A 12,829-nucleotide genomic window follows, 5' to 3' on the forward strand; every position below is an offset into this window, starting at 1 on the left:
TGTCTCCCTTATGGTCTTGCTCATGTCAGCCAGCACCGCTGCAATGGTGACCAGGATGGTGTAGATGTTTTTGAGGTCCTCTCTGATCCCCAGGTACTGTCCCTCCTGCAGTCGCTGGGTCTCCGCAAACTTGTACATTAACTGGCCCATGGTCTCCTTGGAATGGTGGTATGCTCCCAGGATGTTGGTGAGGGCCTCCTGGAGAGTCGGTTCCCTGGGCATGTCCTCCCCCTGTCGCACAGCAATCCTCCCAGTTTCCCTGTTGTCCTGTGCCTCTGTCCCCTGAACCGTGTGCCCACTGCCACTGACCCCAGGTCCCTGATCGTCCTGTGTTTGTGGGGTTGCCTGTGGTCCCTGTGGTGGTGGACACACTGCTGATTGATGTGTCCTGGGGACAGTGACATGGGCCCGCTGGGTGGGTGCTGTGCTGGTGTTTCCGGGGGGGGGAGGCTCTGTGGTTGTATGGGAGTGTGGCAGGGTAACCGACTGTCCAGAGGTCCCTGATGGGCTACGTTGGTCATCGTGATCCAGGTGTGCAGAGCTTCTGTTATCACTTTTGGCCTCCTCTGGGGGGGGACTGGCACCTCCTCCCCGGTGACGTTGAGTAGGGGTCCAGTGGGGATGGAAATGCAATGTTATTGTATCTGCGTGTTCCATCTTGTGCATGGGTGGGTTTCCCTGTATGATTGTGATTGCCCTGTCAGCTTTGCCTTGTGTGTGTGGTGATTTTGTGGACTAGGTGATTCTCCCTAATGTGCATGCTGTGGTGATGGATGTCCATGCAGGTCTGTGATGTGTTACATGCAGAGCTTGGTTTTGGGATGGGTAGGTTGTGATAGTGGGGTATATGTGAGGTGGTGGAGTGATGGGGGTGAGGGTAGGGGTAGGAGTTTGTGATGGCATGCAAGTTCGGTGGGGGATATGGTAGTAAAGATTTGACTTACCAGAGTCCAGTCCTCCTGCTGCTCCTGCGAGGCCCTCAGGATGCATTCTTGCCAAGACTTGCTCCGCCCATGTTGTTAGTTGTGGGGGAGGAGGTGGGGGTCCACCGCCAGTCCTCTGTACATCTACCTGGTATCTTGCAACCACGGAATGCACCTTCCCCCGTAGGTCGTTCCACCTCTTCCTGATGTCATCCCTTGTTCTGGGGTGCTGTCCCACTGCATTGACCCTGTCTACGATTCTCCGCCATAGCTCCATCTTCCTTGCAAAGGACGTCTGCTGCACCTGTCATCTGAATAGCTGTGGCTCTACCCGGATGATTTCCTCCACCATGACCCTTAGCTCCTTCTCTGAAAACCTGGGGTGTCTTTGGGGTGCCATGGATGTGGTGAGAGTGGTACGTGTGAGGATGTGTGGGGCGTTGTGCTGTGAGGTGCGTGGATTGTGTATGGGTGATGAAGTATTGTGCCTTTGATTGTGTGGGTGCTCCAGGCTTGTCTCTCTCTGCTTGCTATCTTGTTTTTCGGTGCGGTGATTTGTGGGTCCTGATACTGTGGGCGCATTCCCGTTGGCGTAACGGTGTGGGTTTTGCTATCGCACAGTTTATCACTGACCTTTCGTCTGCCGGATTTGTGTGGGTGTCTGTATAGTGGTGGTTTTCTCTGTGTGGGTCATAATACCCGTAGCGGAATATCGCCGTGGTCACGGTATGTTGGCGGCCGTCGGCACGGTGGTCGGCGGCATTTACCACCAGGGTTGTAATGAGGGCCATAAATCTATGTATCATAAACATAAACTGCTGCTCACGCCCACTAAATGTGCTTTTAAGGGTAAGAATTTTACTCGACTTACTTCTGGCATTGAGCGCTATTTTTAAAGTGCAGAATTTTGGTACTAAGATATAGCTCTAAATGCTGTAGAAAATGATTAGCGAGCAGCCACTTGCTAAATGTACTCTTGCTGAGCAGCAAATTATATGAGCAGCAGTAATTGCATAATTATCAGTAATTCAGCATCAAAGAGTAATGCGGAAATTATCAAAATTACTCTAATTATTCCTGCCTAAGTGAAATTCCTCACAGGTCTATTCTATAAAAAGTAGCAGGTACAGCTTTGTGCCAAAATGGTGCACCTCTTTTCTTTGTTTTTTCCTTTTTACATGTGTGCTATATTCTGCAGTACACATACATAGGGGAATTAGCCTGGAACAGATTGTGCACAAAGAGACTCCTTCATCTACCAAAACTATCCTAAGTGCAATGCAGATACCATTGCACTGCAGTACAAGGGTGACTGTGATGGTGCAAGCGTGCACAGAGAGTGGCAGTGCATGAGACAGTACAACTGTGCCTTTTTTTTACATGTAGAATAATAGTTTACAAGGCGAAGTCTGCGTGTACTCTCAGATTGACTACCTAATAAGGCCTGGATGTGTAAAAGCAATAGGTTCTCTCTATATAGTTGTACAAAGTGTGATACCTGTATTAAGTAATGCCTTGACCACCCAAAAGAGGTTGGATGTCTAGAGAGACTGCCCTCTCTCTCAAAAGCAGGAGATAAGGTAAAGGCTATATGTACAAGTAATTTGGCTAACAAATAGGTTGTAATGTCTGGACATAGGGGGCTCTCTGTGAGAAGCTCTACATGGAAAACATTGTGGGCCTTATTACTATCTTGACGGAGGGGTTTCCTCCATCACAAATGTGGCGGATATCCTGTCCGCCATATTATGATCCCATTATATTCAATGGAGATTGTAAAATGGCAGACAGGATATCCATCACATTTGTGATGGAGGAAACTCCTCCGTCAAGGTCGTAATAAGGCCCTGTACGAGCTTCTGTGTTTTAACTGTCATTAAAAGTTTTATCAAACTGATGCTTACTGCAGCTTGTATAAGTTTCAATGATAGTGTCGCGTAGGTTCTCATTATCCTAATGAGACTACTGGATTTGGGCTGCAGAATCGCCTGGACTGCGGGAGACTGAGTCTGAACCCACTCCAGGTTAGGCCTAATCCGGGTTTGTACTGGCTAACTAGCAGTGCCTCATCTCCACCCAAGAGTAGGTATGTTTGGGCAACTTGGCGCATGACATAAATGACTCCTCAGGGAAATCGTGATTATTCAGATCTCATCCGTTTCTCTCAGTTACATTAGTCTCACTTATCCAAGGACAATCTGAGGCAGAGTATAGTTCAATAAGGTTTAATTGAAGGAACTGCATCTTAGATAATAAAGTATGTACTGCAATAACTAGGACGATGAAGCACAACTTAATTGAAATTGTGACAAGGAGAGTAAAACACAAAATTAATGCTACCATTTGTCACTACGGTTGTTAAGAATAGTTCCTACCTAGGCTAGGTTAGAGCACAGCATGTTAAGCTCTAATTCTGCCCTACAGGTTCCCCTTGGGAAGAAATCATCCCTCATACCTGAGCAAGAAGCCTGTAGTCTACATAAGCAGCTGCAGTGAAGCAATCAGCACACAGTTGTGGTCATCTGGCCAGAATCTCTCTCTAACGTATATGGGTCAAAGTAGTGTTTTTATAATAAAACAGCTGATGTTCCAAGAAAGGATCCCCACATATGTTTCTGTGAACATTGGAGACAAAGCGTACAACTTTTGCCGGCAACATATTTTACTGCAGCCTTGAGAAAAGCACAGAGTGAAAGAAATGTCTTGTTTGAGAATGCAGTGCCGACCAAGGCGAACAACAGCTAGATAGAGAAAATAAAACAAGACCGCAAATGTGGCTATTGTTATAATAATATAACAAAGCTAGAATAAAACATATCTTGGTTAAAGTAAACAGCGGCAGGCCTACTTTTCTAAAATACATGTCTAAAACTATATGCAAAATGGCTACACTCCACCCTTCCCTTGCCGTTTCAAAGGTGATTCAAAGCCTAATTATGTATAAAAGCTACTAAAAGTCAACCATATATTAAGGAATGTCAATAATGACAAGTTAAAAGACACTTGAACATGTATTAAAAAGGACAATTTAAAATGTTAATTGTGGTGCCAAAAAGCCGAATTTCAAAAGTCAGAGTCATTTTTAAAGTTGCCAGTCGTATCTGGGATAATTGAAGACAGGAAATCCTCCACTTCGGCAGGTGGTAAAGTAGGAAGTTCATCGCCAAGGAAAACGAAGGAGCATACGTGTTCCAAAGCCTGAGCTCCAGCTAAGGCAGCAACATTCCGTGGTATGCCCAACAGGGAGTTTAGAGCTGCTTAATTCACAAAGGGCAACTCATAAACAGCTTCCCGTAGCAAACACACCTTCAATGCGTATGTCTGGTAATAGGTCCTCAGCGAGAACATCAACGTCCAATGAAAGCAAGTGCTGTGTAGAAAGTCAGACTTTAGGGCACACTCAAAAGTGCACCAGAGACACCGAAACATGGGCTGCACACAATGCAAAACTGGTCTGAATTACAGAGACCAGTCACACTCCAATCGCTGCAGGAGTGATGCTCCAAAGAACTGCATCATGCATTCACGACACAGCTGCACTGGTGGAAGCACTTTGAGGCCACCTTGCTGTGACGGGACAGCTATTGCACAGAAAAAGTAGCAATAGCAAAATGCCACCTATTATAGCCAAAGTTATTTGAAATCCCCCAAAAATATTGGAGAATATTGAGTGGATGGCTGAAGGTTTTAAGCCAAATATAGAGAAGGTGTGAATGAAACCAGAACCAACCGTCTTAAAGAAATTTGCGATTCCAGTAGTACTGGATGCATTAAATATCCGTCCCACGAATTCACCAAAGTGTTTTGGAAAGTTAGTACTTAAAAGGGACTGTGGAGGTCATTCTGACCCTGGCGGTCACGTCAGGAGCACCGCCAACAGGCTGGCGGTGCTCCGTCGAGCATTCTGACCGCGGCGGTTCAGCCGCGGTCAGAAACGGAAAGTCGGCGGTCTCCCGCCGACTTTCCGCTGCTCGGGAGAATCCTCCATGGCGGCGGAGCGCGCTCCGCCGCCATGGGGATTCTGACATCCCCTACCGCCATCCTGTTCCTGGCGGGTCTCCCGCCAGGAACAGGATGGCGGTAGGGGGTTCTGCGGGGCCCCTGGGGGCCCCTGCAGTGCCCATGCCAATGGCATGGGCACTGCAGGGGCCCCCGTAAGAGGGCCCCACAAAGTATTTCAGTGTCTGCAAAACAGACACTGAAATACGCGACGGGTGCAACTGCACCCGTCGCACCTTCCCACTACGCCGGCTCCATTCGGAGCCGGCGTCCTCGTGGGAAGGTAGATTTGCCCTGGGCTGGCGGGCGGCCTTTTGGCGGCCGCCCGCCAGCCCAGGGCAAATCTCAAAATACCCTCAGCGGTCTTGTGACCGCGGAGCGGTATTTTGTCGGGGGAACATTGGCGGGCGGCCTCCGCCGCCCGCCAATGTTGGAATCACCCCCTGTATCTCTGCAGAGGACCTCGAAACCTGACGCACATAGGTCTCACGTGCACATGAGAGCACCACATGTTTTTGAAACAATAAAGCCTTGAGTCTGTTCAACTTGTCAAAATTCACTTTGTAAGTAGTGATATGGGGCCAAATCTCATCTACTTTCCTCTGTCATGGAGGAGGAAAAAGGACATTCCCGCAGCATGTAACAATTTTTGAGACCAAAACAATGTATACTATTCAGGCTTGCATCCCACAACAGCTCTCGCTATTAAGGAACACATAGCTGCCATTCGAGTGCACCTGGAACGCAGGTCTAATCAAGAGGACTGGGACTCTCTACAGATAACAAAATTAAAGGTGGAAGATATGTCCCTTGCGCTAACGTGTTGCCAGGGAACACGACCTGCCTTCAGTGTTTATAGTGTACAACCTAACTGCATAATGGACCTTAGTTGACTCTGTCCGTGGTGTAAAAAGGACGTCATTTTGTACAATGTCTATTACAGAAGAAACAATGTTGTTTATATCCAGTCAGACAGGGTATTAATCCCATTATCTACAACAGCTGATGCCTTCTGTAAGTTTTCCTGATCTATTTGCCTTAACCGGGCAGCAGCTTCTTCTTGAGAAAACTTCCAAATTTCATTATAGACTGCATATAAAAGCGCTTTTGTTGTCTTCTGGGGCCTAACAGGAAATCCTGTAAGTCTGTGTTGTTACACAGGAGACTGAGGTGTTCTTGAACAATATCGTGAGGAACCCTTCAACCATTGCTGACATAGTTTCCCAACACTGTATGTCGTCTATATACCCGCACATTTAGATGACTCATAACGATGGTCAGGCCTACTTGTTCTGAAACCCCCTGTGGAGTTTTAAAAACGTTTATGACTCCCATTGGTATTTATTAGTCACAATAAACACCCACCAGGACGTAAAAGTGAAGCATTAAAAGTGCCATTTTGGACCCATTCATCGAGCTGATAATCTGTTGCATTAATAAACTTTTGCCATTTCTAAAATTTAGCAGGGGCAGGAATACTGTGCGCATTCAAATCCCACATTTTTGCTAAGCCTAAACAACTTGTCTGTTGTACTGTTTCATTTAAAAATATAATTTGAACAGGTATCAGGCATGCGCTAAACAAAGCTTCTGTTCCTCCTATTTACCAATTTTTTGCCCCCCACACACTTTTTAAGTCAATCGACTTCAACCAATATTCATAGCCAACCGTGAAACAAAGGAATACCAATAAATGAATTTTGGATCTGTAAATAATATATGTACATTTTCCATAAATGCAATTTGAAATAATATGACTCAGCCTTTTTAGCATTGTGCTCAGAGAAATAACCAAATTTTTCAGAATATGTTTTAGAACTCCCTTGTGGTAGAGTCAGGCAATGCTCCCATTGTGTGTAATTAAAAATAGTCTTTGGGTTACTTGCTCTGTGAATGAAATGGTGTCCATAATAATTATTGAAAAATATGTGACCATAATTCTCTTTGGACGGATAAACATCCTCACTTTCGAAAACAGTAAAATACTGCAAATCAGTCATCATAGAATAAACTGTTGTCACTTCCGAGGCATCAGAAACAACTACGGGTATTATTACATCATTCATAGTAAGTTTAAACACATATGGTATTTGAATGACCTCCGTATATATCAAAGTGACTTCATCCCAAACAATCCCATAAGGAATTGGTATAGTAGAAATGTTCACGAAAGACAAGTCTCTGCCGACCTTGTGAGAAGAAAAGTGGGGTTTTAGGACCTCATCCACCAGTTCAACTGTTGATCGTTCAGGAAGGTAATGACCATGTATTGAAAGTAATAACAAAGCCAATCCAAAGAAGGAAAGCTAATACAGTCAAAGAAAGCCACAAATAGTTCCATGGGAAAATAAAGTAGTTTGTTTTAAGCCAATTTAACAGCTTACATGTTTTTGGCAGTTCAGATGTAGAAGAGGCAAATGAGTCCGAAAAGGTGTCATTGATGTTGGCAAAGTATCCAGAAGCAGTTCGTGAAAAACGTGGAGCTGTATTTGAAGGAGGAGAACTGGTAGGTGTCAACCGTTGTCGTTCACTGTAAATTATGGCATCCGTTTGTGTAGAAGTCAGACAAATCGGTCAGCAATTTCCGTGTTGCTTGCTGTAATAGATGTTAGTGGAACTAATGCAGGATCATTTACCACCCTCCCCAAGCTCGGGGAGGTATCAGCATTGCTGCTCAAAATGTGTAGAGGGACATTTTGACCAGTAGTGAGAAGGATTTGGGTACTAGTGGTTTTTCCACTTAGTCTGCTGTGCAGGATTGGCCACATGGTGTAACATGACATTGTTAATGGAGAGAAAACGTTTTTCTTTAGAACCAGGCAGCGTTGGTAAAATAACAGTTCTGGTACTGTGTATTCCGAGGACTTGAACCGTGCTTTAGCATTTGGAATGCTGGATTTGGTAACAGCCCCAAGGGCCGGTATTGGAGAGACGGCAATGATTCGTTTCCCCTGGGCTAGTGGTCTTTCTTTAATGACAGCCATCTGAATAGCAGTGAGAGATTTCTCAGTGGGAGCAAAACGTTGTTCTCCTGTAGAGTACAAATGTGATTTGCATGCAATTGGGATTGTCTCACCCTCATTGAATGTTACATAGGTGAAGCTAATGGGACCAGCAATTATTTTGATGACCAGAAGTTTTTTATTGTCCCTTGTGTATAGATGTTGTGCTGCAAGCATGTCTTGTTGCAATGCTTTGAGAATGCGTGTGTGTTCAACTGTCCAGAATTTACTGGAAAAGTCAGGACTTATTAAGTCATATAAAGATTTTATTTGTGATGCATAATCTGGAATGTATGTTTGTCAAAATTTAGAAAACCCAGTAGGGATTGGAGTTTTTTAATGGTATTTGGAGGTTCTAACTGTGCGCATTTTTCTAAGAATTGTGGCCCTAGGCCCAGGATGCTTGTTTCCGGTCCGGGGAGGACCTGGCCTGGAGTTCGGGCTGGACTATTTCCATGGGGAACAGGATCAAGACTGATTTGCATATGGCTTGGTCCAAACTGGGGTGGCATGGTGAGCAAAAGAACAATGGATTAAACACAGATCTGTGACGGGGTGAGTGGTTGAAATGTTTCAGCACTCCGTCCATATTCTTTTTGTGTTGCTAAAGTTGTCATAAGTGGGAAGGGTATGCCCAGACGTGGGTCCCTTGCTCACTGTGCCACTGGATTCAAGCTAGCCTGGCTGATGAAGAATGATACTCTGAAACTGGTCCCAGGATGCTTGTTTCTGGTCCAGGGAGGACCTGGCCTGGTAGTTCAGGCTGGACTGTTTCCATGGGGAACAGGGTCAAGACTGATCTGCATATGACTGGGTCAAAACTGGGGTGGCATGGTGAGCAAAAGAACGATGGATTAAACCCAGGTCTGTGACTGGGGGTGAGTAGTTGAAAAGTTTCACCACGCAGTCCATCATCTGTTTGTGTTGCTAAAGTTGCCCTAAGTGGGAAGGGTATGCACAACAATGCGGGCTACCTATCTTAGATGTTGCAGTAATTCATCATTTGTAAGATAAATGTCATCTACATAGGACAATGCCTCAGGGTCAATGTCGTGCAATATTGAAGTTACACAAGCCGAGAACAGTACTGGACTGTTCTTATAACCCTCTGACGTGAAACTGGACAAAGGAAAAGGGAGTGACCATTCCCCTGTCCATCACCACCCCAGAGGTGGTGTTCAGAGCTCCCCCAGTGTGTCCCAGACCTCTGCCATCTTGAGTCCAGAGGTGTGAGGGCACAATGGAGGCCTCTGAAGGCCAGTGCCAGCAGGTGACATTAGAGACCCCTCCTGATAGGTGCTTACCTCACTAGGTGGCCAATCCCCCTCTGAGGGCTATTTAGGGTCTCTCCTGTGGGCTTTTCCTCAGATAACGACTTGCAAGAATTCACCAGAGTTCCTCTGAACGTCTCTCTTCAACTTCTGACAAGGATCGGCCATTGACTGCTCCAGGACGCCTGCAAAACTGCAACAAAGTAGCAAGAAGACTACCAGCAACATTGTAGCGCCTAGTCCCGCCGGCTTTCTCGACTGTTTCCTGGTGGTGCATGCTTTGGGGGGTGCCTGCCTTTCTCCTGCACTGGAAGCCACGAAGAAATCTCCCATGGGTCGACAGAATCTTCCCCCTGCTCCAGCAGGCACCAAACTTCAGTGTCACTGGTACTCTGGGACCCCTCTCATCCTGACGCGCATGGCCCCTGGAACACAGGTAGTGTACCCAAGTGACCAAGACTGTCCAGTCCTCCAACTGTCTAAATTTGGAGGAGGTAAGTCCTTGCCTTCCCTCTACAGACAGTAATGCTGAGTACCAGGTGAACTGCAGCTGCTAGGGCTTCTGTGCACTTTTGCAAGGAATCCTTCATGTACAATCTAGCCCAGGTCCCCAGCACTCCGTCCTGCAGTGCTCAAGTCTCTGAGTTGACCTCTGGCTTCGTGGGACTCTCTTTTGTAGTGTTGAGATGACTGCTGTGCTCAGTATTCTTGAACCCATGTTCAAGGACTTCTACAGGTGCTGCCTTCTTGTGCATGGGCTCTCTGTGTTGCTGAGGGCCCCCTCTGTCTCCTCTCCCAAGTGGCGTAATCCTGGTCCTTCCTGGGACTGGACAGCACCCTTTTTCTTCAACTGCAACCTTTGCAGCTAGAAAGGCTTGTTTAAAGTCTTTCTAAAACAAAAACAATGCTGCATCCTCCAGCACTCCGTGGAGCATCTTCTGCACAAAGGAGAAGTTCCTAGCACCTTTTGTTGTTGCAAAATTTTCAGCTTCTTTCATCCGAATGCAGCCATTTTTCACCTTCATCTGAGGTTTAGAGGGCTCATGCCCCCCCCCCCCCCCGGACACTTTCACAACTCTTGGACTTGGTCCCCTTCCTCAGATCCAGGAATCTTTCTTCAGTGCTTCGCAGTCTGTTGTGGTCTTTGCAGAATCCTCTATCACCAGTTTAGTGTGTTTCTGGGGAAGTAGTATCACTTTACTGCTACTTTTCAGGGTCTTGGGGTGGGATATCTTGGACACCCTTACTGTTTTCTAACACTCCCAGCAACCCTCTACACACTACACTAGCCTAGGGGTTCTTTTGTGGTTCGCATTCCACTTTCAGAGTATATGGTTTGTGTTGCCCCTAGACCTACTGCATCCTATTGCATTCTACAGTATTTGCACTATTTTTCTAACTGTTTACTTACCTGATTTTGGTTTGGGTATATTTTGTGTATTTTACTTATCTCCTAAGGGAATATATCCTCTGAGATATTTTTGGCACATTGTCACTAAAATAAAGTACCTTTATTTTTAGTAACCTTGAGTATTGTGATTCTTATGATATAGTACCTATATGATATAAGTGGTATAGTAAGAGCTTTGCATGTCTCCTAGTTCAGTCTAAGCTGCTCTGCTGCTGCTACCTCTATCAGCCTAAGCTGCTAGAACACTACTAATCTACTAATAAGGGATAACTAGACCTGGCACAATGTGTAAGTACCATCAGGTACCCACTATAAGCCAGGCCAGCCTCATACATGCCTGCGCCAATGCCCAATCAATGGCGTAGGATTCTGCGAGCTCATCGGGAAGAAAGGGCGAGAAAGAAGGTTTACTAACCTCCTCCCCATATGGGCAAGTACAGAAAACTTCTGGTGGCCAATACTTTTCGGCCAGTAGAATATCAGAAATGATTACGACGTGCTCCCAAAAGATTGCATCAATAGTGCGTTCAATTTCTCCTACTAACTGTGACGTTATTTTGTACACCCTGTCAGGTGTGGAGAGGCGCATGTCCGTTGTTTCAACTTGTAAGAAGTCATCAGTTTGCTTTCACATCCAGATGCTCTTGAATATTCCACGGAACTATTGTGACCTCTGCTGCGCTGTCTAACAGAGCTAGTCCTCTTCTTCAATAGAGCCCTCTTCTTGAATGGCATGATGAATCGCAACTGCTGCCACTTTTTTCTTTTTAAATTGAGTCTTGTGTTGGGGAAGTTTCTCTTCTTTTTGACAGAAACTTCTGTAGAGCGTTGTGATTCTTGTCTCGGTTTCACAAACTCTGTTTTTCGCTCTGACCACCCACATCTCTAACTGAGTTTTTCCAGTGAGTCCTGAAAGTAATGAGATTAGCATGTATAAGTATATTGATATCTGGCAGGTGCTTTTATATCATCTCTATTTCTGAGATTATATCTATTCTGTGGGGTCTCCGTATTCGGAGATTCTCCCCTTTCTTTTTTAGGTGTTTGCTGTTTTTTATCCCAGCATTTTTTAGAACCTTCAGGAGCTTGCTTGGTAATATCTTTATTAGATTTACCCTGTAACTGTGGTTTTGTGGGTCTGGCCCACAGACTATCTCAACCAATACTAGAGTGGATCTCCGCGATAATCTTCGGTAGCTCAAGTTCTTGATCCTGTGGAGGATCGTCCCGGATCCACATGAGCACTGATAGTGCAACTGCTTCCCCTTTAAGGTTACTTAATATGATTGAAGATACCGTGGCAAAATGTCCCATAAGTTGCAACCCCAGGTCCAGGGCCAAGGCAGCCCTGTATTCATCTTCAATCTGTTTTAACACTTCTGGTAGACTAGCAAGTGTCGGTGTACCTTGTTCGGTAGTATAGAGCGTGGCAAATACCATGCCCCAAGTATTGCAGTTATCTACTGTGGGAACCATTCCAAATGGCAAGCACATCATTAATATTCTATGCTTATTCTGCGGTCCTGGATGGGGAAATACTGCTTCATTTGCATTTACTTTTTGAGCCAATCAAAAAGGAATCTCTTCTCGTTTGGCCGGTTCTTTACCCATGATCAAATGTACAGTCGCAGGATTAATGCCTGGCATTACTGCATGTGGTTGCATCGGGGCAGCACATGCTGGGTTTGTATTTAATCTTTGCATTACAAACTGTACTAATTGTCTGTATATTTCCATCAGCTCAGCATATTAGCGGCGGACTTAAACTACCATCAAGGTTGCTGCATCATGGTGCGGTGTATATGTGGCCAATAAAAGCCAGGTAGGACCATCATTACTTAGAGGACCTAACCCTATGTGTAGGATTGTGTGCGGTAGGGCATATGCTCTATATTGAGCAGGTATGTTTGCAGGTGTATAGTGATGAAATGTATTTGTGTTCCCATCAGCTGCTGGAAATGTTACCCAAGAATAGAAAATGCCTGTTGTATAGGCTGGACGAGCCTCAACAACAAATGTAATAGGACCCCCCTGGGCTGTTAGGCCATGTGCCAGTAAATGTGCACTAAGGGGTGGTTGCATATTGACTGCAATTGCTACCCGTTGCTGGTTTGCCATGATGAATGGTATATTTTCTTTAGAGATAAGCACACCAAGTGGGGAGTATCCTTTAAGAGTTCAAGATTGAACAACCTACAGCTTTAGTTAGGTACTCCCTACTTA

The sequence above is a fragment of the Pleurodeles waltl genome, chromosome 7, assembly GCF_031143425.1.
Source record: "Pleurodeles waltl isolate 20211129_DDA chromosome 7, aPleWal1.hap1.20221129, whole genome shotgun sequence".
Taxonomy (NCBI): Eukaryota; Metazoa; Chordata; class Amphibia; order Caudata; family Salamandridae; genus Pleurodeles; species Pleurodeles waltl.